This window comes from Oncorhynchus gorbuscha, linkage group LG02, assembly GCF_021184085.1.
Source record: "Oncorhynchus gorbuscha isolate QuinsamMale2020 ecotype Even-year linkage group LG02, OgorEven_v1.0, whole genome shotgun sequence".
In the NCBI taxonomy this organism is placed as follows: Eukaryota; Metazoa; Chordata; class Actinopteri; order Salmoniformes; family Salmonidae; genus Oncorhynchus; species Oncorhynchus gorbuscha.
This window is the reverse complement of record NC_060174.1, coordinates 90,781,052-90,791,056: the sequence shown is the minus strand read 5'-3', so window position 1 is coordinate 90,791,056 and position 10,005 is coordinate 90,781,052.

Here is a 10,005-nt window from a genome sequence, read left to right as displayed (position 1 = left end):
GTAGACTCTGGAACTGTCCAGAGAGGTCGGAAACCTGAGCGGCCAGGTTCTCCACGGCATGGCGAGCAGCAGACAATTCCTGCTCGTGTCTGCCGAGCATGGCTCCTTGGATCTCGACGGCAGTGTAACGAGCGTCTGAAGTCGCTGGGTCCATTCCTTGGTCGGTTCCTTCTGTCATGCAGGTGAAAGAGGACCCAAAAGCGACTTGGCGAAAACAGAGTCTTTAATCCAGTAAAGTAAATACAAACAAAAAACACAACTTTCACTCGAAATGACGAGGACAAACTGGAGACTCGATCTTGAACAGCAGGTGAACAGCAGGTTGCCTCGGGAAGGCACTTGAACCAGACAGACTCAGACACCTGCTCACCACGCAGCATCTGAGGAAAACACGACACGACAGGGCGATACACAAACACAGCACGGTGAATTCTAGACAAGGAACCGACAGGACAGGAACGGAACACAAAGGAAGAAATAGGGACTCTAATCAGGGGAAAGGATCAGGAACAGGTGTGGGAAGACTAAATGATTGATTAGGGGAATAGGAACAGCTGGGAGCAGGAACGGAACGATAGAGAGAAGAGAGAGCGAGCGAGAGAGTGAGAGAGGGAGGGGGAGAGAGAGGGATAGAAAGAGGGAAAGAACCTAATAAGACCAGCAGAGGGAAACGAATAGAATGGGAAGCACAGGGACAAGACAAGATAATAAATGACAAAACATGACAACTTAGGTGTCGACATGATATATATTGTTATTCTCAAGGTTCTATATGTATTGTGATTGGATACTGCGAATTTATTGTGATTCAATGTTCCAAATATATTGCTCACCACGTCTGCTGCAGAGGGAGAAGACAGAGCCACGAGAAAACGAGTCATGGGAATAAAAGTACAAGAAAGCTGTTGGCTCATCATTTAAAAAGATACCAGAGTTCAAATCAAACCAAACTGTATTTGTCAGACCTATCCGTGAAATGCTTACTTACAAGCCCTTAATTATAACCAACAGTGTAGTTGAAGAAAGAGTTAAGAAAATATTTACCAAATAAACGAAAGTACATAATAATAAAAAGTAACACAAAATAACATAACGAGGCTATATACAGGGGGTACCGGTGTTGTGCCAGAATTCCCCCCACCCCTTCTAATTTCCTTCATTTTGTGGCGAAAGTCAAATACTTTCTATAGAGCACACTACAACCGAAATGAATAGTGAATGTAGGTGTGTTATATTAAACATAGAGGAGGAACCAAAATGAATAATGAACGTGTGTGTTATATTAAACATAAAGGAGGGAATACAATGTTGGCAAGCAATAAACATTTCAGAACAACTATGGCTGAATTATTATCCTTACACTTTAAAAAATACTAGTCGAATAAAACATGGGGGAGATGACGAATTTTGGCAAAGAGATTTATTTATAGACTAATACAAATCAGCGGATTTGGGTACGAGCGACATGGGCAGCCGCCCTTTGCGGCACCTTGCCTGGGCCCGGGTGTGGGTGCTGAAGGTGTCGGTTAAAACAAATAACTTGAACACTTGAAACAAATAACCAAACCGAAAACTGCAGACAAAAATACTTTATGCTACTAAAATCAGTGAAATGTAGGCTAAACTGACAACAGAGTGCAGAGCACTCTGTCATGGGGGAGATTTTCGGCACAATGCCGGTACCGAGTCAATGTGTGGAAGTACAGGTTAGTCGAGATAATTTCTACATGTAGGTAGTGGTGAAGTGACTGCATAGATAATAAACAACGAGTAGCAGCAGTGTAAAACAAAACAAATGGGGGGGCGTCAATGTCAATAGTCCGGTTTGCATTTGAAAAATAGTTCAGCAGTCTTATGGCTTGGGGGTAGAAGCTGTTAAAGAGCCTTTGGGTCCCAGACATGGCGCTCTGGTACCGCTTGCGGTGAGGTAGCAGAGAAAACCGTCTATGACCTGTGAGTGGAGTCTTTTGACCATTTTTGGGGCTTTCGTCTGACACCGCCTAGAATTTACAGTTGAAGTCGGAAGTTCACATACACTTTAGCCAACTACATTTATACTCAGATTTTCACAATTCCTCACATTTAATCCTAGTAAAAATTACCTATTTTAGGTCAGTTAGGATCACCACTTTATTTTAAGAATGTGAAATGTCAGAATAATAGTAGAGAGAATGATTTCAGCTTTTATTTCTTTCATCACATTCCCAGTGGGTCAGAAGTTTATGTACACTCAATAAGTATTTGGTAGCATTGCCTTTAGATTGTTTAACTTGGGTCAAACGTTTTGGGTAGCCTTCCACAAGCTTCCCACAATAAATTGGGTGAATTTTGACCCATTCTTCCTGACAGATCTGGTGTAACTGAGTCCGGTTTGCAGGCCTCCTTGCTCGCACACGCTTTTGTTATGGTCACTCCAATACCTTGACTTTGTTGCCCTTAAGCCATTTTGCCACAACTTTGGAAGTATGCTTGGGGCCATTGTCCATTTGGAAGATCCATTTGCGACCAAGCTTTAACTTCCTGACTGATCATTTAAGTCATTTAGCAGACGCTCTTATCCAGAGCGACTTACAAATTGGTGCATTCACCTTATGACATCCAGTGGAACAGTCACTTTACAATAGTGCATCTAAATCTTAAAGGGGGGGGAATACTTATCCTATCCTAGGTATTCCTTAAAGAGGTGGGGTTTCAGGTGTCTCCGGAAGGTGGTGATTGACTCCGCTGTCCTGGCGTCGTGAGGGAGTTTGTTCCACCATTGGGGGGCCAGAGCAGCGAACAGTTTTGACTGGGCTGAGCGGGAGCTGTACTTCCTCAGTGGTAGGGAGGCGAGCAGGCCAGAGGTGGATGAACGCAGTGCCCTTGTTTGGGTGTAGGGCCTGATCAGAGCCTGGAGGTACTGAGGTGCCGTTCCCCTCACAGCTCCGTAGGCAAGCACCATGGTCTTGTAGCGGATGCGAGCTTCAACTGGAAGCCAGTGGTGTCTTGAGATGTTGCGTCAATATATCCACAATTATCCACGCTCATGATGCCATCTATAATGTGAAGTGCACCAGTCCCTCCTGCAGCAAAGCACCCCCACAACATGATGCTGCCTCCCCTGTGCATCACTGTTGGATTGAAGTTCTTCGGCTTGCAAGCCTCCCCCTTTTTCTTCAGTTGGTAGAGCATGGTGCTTGTAACGCCAGGGTAGTGGGTTCGATCCCCGGGACCACCCATACGTAGAATGTATGCACACATGACTGTAAGTCGCTTTGGATAAAAGCGTCTGCTAAATGGCATATATTATTATTATTATATTATTATTCTTCCAAACATAACAATGGTCATTATGTCCAAACAGTTTTATTTTTGTGTCATCAGACCAGAGGACATTTCTCCAAAAAGTACGATCTTTGTCCCCATGTGCAGTTGCAAACCGTAGTCTGGCATTTCTATGCCAGTTTTGGAGCAGTGGCTTCTTCCTTGCTGAGCGGCCTTTCACATTATGTCGATATAGGAGTCGTTTTTTGTACCTGTTTCCTCCAGCATCTTCACAAGGTCCTTTGCTGTCGTTCTAGGATTGATTTGCACTTTTCGCACCAAAGTACGTTCATCTCTAGGAGACAGAACGCGTCTCTTTCCTGAGCGGTGTGACGGCTGCGGGGTCCCATGGTGTTTATACTTAGATATTATTGTTTGTACAGATGAATGTGGTACATTCAGGCATTTGGAAATTGCTACCAATTATGAACCAGACTTGAGGACTACAATGTTTTTTCTGAGGTCTTGGCTGATTTCTTTTGATTTTCCCATAATGTCAAGCAAAGAGGCACTGAGTTTGAAGGTAGGCCTTGAAATACATCCACAAGTACACATCCAATTGACTCAAATGATATCAATTAGCCTATAAGAAGCTTCTAAAGCCATGACCTAATTTTCTGGAAATTTCCAAGCTGTTTAAAGACACAGTCAACTTAGTGTATGTCAACTTCTGACCCACTGGAATTGTGATACAGTGAATTATAAGTGAAATAATCTGTAAACAATTGTTGGAAAAATTACTTGTGTCATGCAGAACGTAGATGTCCTAACGGACTTGGCAAAATTATAGTTTGTTAACAAGAGATTTTTTGAGTGGTTGAAAAACTCCAACCTAAGTGTATGTAAACTTCAACTGTAGGTCCTAGATGGCAAGAAACTTGGCCCCAGTGATGTAACAGGCCGTACACACTACCCTCTGTAGCGCCTTATGGTCAGATGCTGAGCAGTTGCCATACCAGGCGGTGATGCAACCGGTAAGGATGCTCTCAATGGCGCAGCTGTAGAACTTTTTGAGGGTCTGGGGACCCATGCCAAATCTTTTCAGTCTCCTGAGGGGGAAAAGGTGTTGTCGTGCCCTCTTCACGACTGTCTTGGTGTGTTAGTTTGCTGATGATGTGAACACAGAGAAACTTGAAACTCTCAACCCGTTCCTGTACAGCCCTGTCAATTTTAATGGGGGCCTGTTCGGCCCGTCTTTTCCTGTAGTCCACGATCAACTCCTTTGTCTTGCTCACAGTGAGGGAGAGGTTATTGTCCTGGCACCACAATGCCATATCTTTGACCTCCTCCCTATAGGCTGTCTCATCGTTGTCTGTGATTAGGCCTACCACTGTTGCGTCGTCAGCAAACTGAGGGGCCCCAGTGTTGAGGACAAGCGTGGCAGACATGTTGTTGCCTACCCTTCCACTACCCTTGGCTACCCAGCTGCAGAGGGAGGTGTTTAGCCCCAGGGTCCTTAGCTTAGTGATGAGCTTTATGGGCACCATGGTGTTGAACACTGAGCTGTAGTCAATTAACAGCATTCTCACATAGGTGTTCCTTTTGTCCAGGTGTGAAAGGGCAGTGTGGAGTGTGATTGAGATTCTGTCATCTGTGGATCTGTTGGGGTGGTATGCAAATTGGAGTGGGATGATGCTGTTGATGTGAGCCATGACCAGCCTTTCAAAGCACTTCATGGCTCCTGACGTGAGTGCTATGAGGCGGTAATCATTTAGGCAGGTTACCTTCGCTTCCTTGGGCATAGGGACTATAGTGGTCTGCTTAAAACATGTAGGTATTACAGACTCGGTCAGGGAGAGGTTGAACATGTCAGTCAAGACACTTGCCAGTTGGTCCACACATGCTTCCAGTACACGTCCTGGTAATCCATCTGGCCCTGCGGCTTTGTGAATGTTGACCTGTTTAAAGGTCTTGCTCACATCTGCTACCAAGAGCATTATCACACAATCGTCTGGAACAGCTGATGCTCTCATGGATGCCTTAGTGTTGCTTGCCTCCAAACGAGCATAAAAGGCATTTAGCTAGTCTGGTAGGCTCGCGTCACTGGACAGCTCACGGCCAGGTTTCCCTTTGTAGTCTGTAAAAGTTCTCAAGCCCTGCCACATCTGACGAGAGTCAGAGCCGGTGTAGTAGGATTCTAGCTTAATCCTGTATTGATGCTTTGTCTGTTTGATGGGTTGTCTCCTTGAAAGCGGCAGCTCTGGCGGTTAGCTCAATGTAGATGTTACCTGTAATCCATGGCTTCTGGTTCGGGTATGTACGTACAGTCACTGTGGGGACGATGTCGTCGATGCACTTATTGATGAAGCCGGTGACTGAGGTGGTATACTTCTCGATGACATTGGATGAATCCCGGGAACATAATCCAGTCTGTGCTAGCAAAACAGTCCTGTAGCGTAACATTTGCATTATCTGACCACTTCCGTATTGAGCTAGTCACTGGTACTTCCTGCTTTAGTTTTTGCTTGTAAGCAGGAATCAGGAGGATAGAATTATGGTCAGATTTGCCAAATGGAGGATGGGGGAGAGCTTTGTATGCATCTCTGTGTGTGGAGTAAAGGTGGTCTAGAGTTTTTTTCCTTCTGGTTGCATATGACATGCTTGTAGAAATAGGGTGAAACGGATTAAGTTTGCCTGCGTTAAAGTCCCCGGCCACTAGGAGCATAAACATAATACTCAATATGGTCAAAAATAATATTCCAATATGTCACTGTATCACTTTTTTCCTCCATCACTAACACCTGTACAGTATCTACAGTAAATGGCTTTGATTAAAAGTGCAGTCTTCTTCACCTGTGCCAACTATGCATTCTTAATGGGACTGTTCGGCAAAATTACATATGCTTCCTTATCTTGAAAGCAGTTTATGGATAAAGAGGGACTACAATCAACACTTTTGTTTTGTCCAACTAGCCTCTGTTACGAAATACACCAGGAGTCAGGAAGCAGGTGCAGAAGGTGAGTTTAATAAAGAAACGATGCAGATGAACAGAACATGACAATCGTACAGTACGTGAGAGAAACAATACTACCTAGTGACTGCTGTCGACTGAGGGCTAAACAAAGGGAGATTAATCAAGGAGATAATGATGACCAGGTATGTGTAATGATGGGGCGCAGGTGTGAGTAATGATTGTTGCCAGGGCAGGTGGTTAGTAGACTGCCGACGTCGAGCGCTGGAGAGAGAGAGAGTGGGAGTAGACGTGACACTCCAAATTATCTTTATAAATGGATTTTGTTGCCCAGTTAACCAAACAATTCAGAGTATTTAAGGCATAATCCCTAATTCAAAAAGCAACAAAGCGGCAGCCCAGCACTTAGAGCTACGGGATAGGGTTGGAACATTCAGAGATGGAGCTGTGGATGTCTAGTCAGATTGTATTAACAGCAAAATAATGCAATCTCATTCATAATGACACAATTAAGCCAAAACTGATCCTAGATCAGAACTCCTACTCTGAGATGATTTGTGAATACGGGCCATGAGGTCAACATGAGAAGTGATGCTGGTTAATTCTTTAGCCACTGGAGGGTGTTGTCTCATGGGATATTAACTGTGTGTGGGTGTGTATCCTTCAAGGTTATTCAAGTCTAAGTCCTCAGTAGCAGTAGTTTGGGCCAAACAGAGTGGACAGTTTTGTTTGGGGATTATTTAAAGGTAACCTCAATGAAGACACAGATAGATAATAATTGGACAAATAATAATAATCAATGAGTAGTAACAATTAACAGGACACTACAGTAAGAAATTAAGACAATAATTAAATGGTGAGAAAGACACAAAAAGTGACATTATTGCTCTGGTTGTGGCAAGACGCTACATTTTTATTTGTTTTCAATTTTAGGAAAGAAAAGTGCCCGTAAGTCTGTATAGTTTTGGCAGTGTAGGAGAAAATGCAGCTCTGTCTCGAACCTCTCTCTGAGGGCAGAGGGAGCACAACCTGTCCTCTCTGGGTAGCCAGTTTCTATGGCCAGATTGTGTTCACTGAGTCTGTACATAGTCCGTGTTTTTCTCAGTTTTCTATCAGTCACTGTGGTTACATAGTCTGACACCATGCACTGTCTGTTTACAGCCAAATAGCATTGGTGTTTACTTAGATTTTTTGTGGTGTCTTTTCAATAGGTGTAATATTTTTATTTTTGCTTTGTGATGATTTGGATTTAGATTTTCTGAGTGCTTTCATGAGGCTTTGTTAGATTGGTATGGGTTAGTGAACTGAGCTTCAAAACCAGCTGGCAGAGGGGACTCTTTTCTATGGTCAACTTTTGGCATTTGAGGGCTTTGGTAGGAGTGGTGCTCACTTGTTCTTTTTTGGATATTAATCATGCACAGACAGAGGCAGCAGCGAAAGGAGCAACATCTCTCTCCTGCTCCCTCCTTCTCTCCCTCTGCCCCTAACTGAGCAGACCATAAAAAATTCATCCCACACTGAACAGCTGCTTTCTAAACAGGATCCAATTTAATCCAGCACAGCACCCTGTTCAACTAAACCTTCTAAGCTGCACTCGCCAGCCTTAAGTGTGGATTGTTGTTTGGAGTTTGGAGTTTTTCTCTGTACTCTGAGGATGCTCTTACAGAATTCCGCGTACAGGGTTTCAGTTGGGTGTTTGTCTCATTTGTAGGTGTGTGTATGTTCTCAGTGACAGAGCAGATTAGGTTCCCAGGCTAAAACAGATCATCTGTTTGCGAGGAACCCAATTTGTGAGGAGAAGAAGGATAGAATTATATAGCCTGGTCCTGGCTGGTGTGTCAGGTGTAACACTACCCCGTAAGCCTCTGCCAGAACCCAGAGGCCACAACACACCTCCTGCCATCATTGACATGGTGGCAACATAGTGGTGTTACTGTGCCCTGCCATCCCTCTCTGAACAAGTCTCCGCATAATTTATACCAGCCTTCCTTAAGTGCCTTCAAAAGATGAAAGTTTATCCTGTCCTGTCCTGCCCTGTCCCATCCTAACCTAACAGGGCATTTTCTGTTGAAGTTCTGCTACAGTAGGTTTCCAGTGGTGGTCAACATATTTCCATGAGTGGTAGTAGCTAACAACCTGTTTTAAGTTCACATCCTTTCTCTTCCCTCTTTAGATCTCTTTCAGTGCTCTCTGTCCCTTTCTACTACCCCTTTCACTCTCTCTCCTCTGGCTCCCTTCTTTATCTCTTTCAGTGCTCTCTGTCCCTTTCTACTACCCCTTTCATTCTCTCTCCTCTGGCTCCCTTCTTTATCTCTTTCAGTGCTCTCTGTCCCTTTCTACTACCCCTTTCACTCTCTCTCCTCTGGCTCCCTTCGTTATCTCTTTCAGTGCTCTCTTGCCTTATGTCCTACCCTTTCTGTCCCTCTCTCTTTTTCTCTCTCTCCTCCTCTCTCCACGCTTTTACTCTCGATTTTCTTTCCCTCTATCTTTCCTGGTTCTATCTGTCTCTCATTCTCCTCCCTTCCTCTTTTATTCTCCCTCTCTCTCCCTCTTTCCTGCCTCTCTTGGTGCTCTCTATACTTTTCTCTCTCCATCCTCTTACTCTGTCAGTGCACTCTCTCCCTCTTTCCAGCCCAATCTCATTCTCCCTTTTCTTACCCTTGGTGTGGGGGACACTCGCCACCCTTAAGGCTGGCGAGTGCAGCTTAGAAGGTTTAGTTGAACAGGGTGCTGTGCTGGATTAAATTGGATCCTGTTTAGAAAGCAGCTGTTCAGTGTGGGATGAATTTTTTATGGTCTGCTCAGTTAGGGGCAGAGGGAGAGAAGGAGGGAGCGGGAGAGAGATGTTGCTCCTTTCGCTGCTGCCTCTCTGTCTGTGCATTAGACGCTACTTGACCTATAGGGCTCCGCATTTGATCTCACAAGGAGCCCCCTCAAATCTATATAGACCTTGAAGGATGCACACACACACACACACACACACACACACACACACACACACACACACACACACACACACACACACACACACACACACACACACACACACACACACACACACACACACACACACACACACACACACACACACACACAAGCAACCCCTTCACCCCACACACACATACTCCATACGTCCCCAGCACGGCAACACACACCTCTGGGATATTAGTGGTAACGTACATCTGTGCTGTTTCACTGTGTACCCTCCCACTCTGGCTAAACAGGGTCTGTTGACACTTTCATAACTAATGACCATGTCATAAACCCTCTCTGGGCAGATCAGGGCTAAAGTCCACGCTGCTTATGCAGTGACACAGCCTTGGACTAACAGAGATGTATGATAGACTTCTAAAACCTCTATTTCTTTCACTCTTTCTATCTTTCTTTTTCTTTTGTTGTCTCTCTCTCTCTCTCTCTCTCTTTCTCTCTCTCTCTCTCTCTCTCATTCTCTCTCAACATGGTTGGAGTATAATGCATTATGGTCTGGTTACTGACTCTGTACTGAGACCACTTTTATATAGCCAAGTTATTGTGTATTTATTCCTTTCATTATTATTATTATTTTTTCTATTCTTTTTCTCTTTGCGTTGTTGGGAAGTAAGCATTTTACTGTTAATCTACACCTGTTATTTATGAAGCATGTGACAAATAAAATGTGATTTTATTTTATTTATGATGCATTATAAGACTATGATGTCTTTGTAGCATCTCATAATGATTTTGAGTCTGTAGAAAAATTGCCACATTGAAAGACATACACTACCGGTCAAAGGTTTTAGAACACCTACTC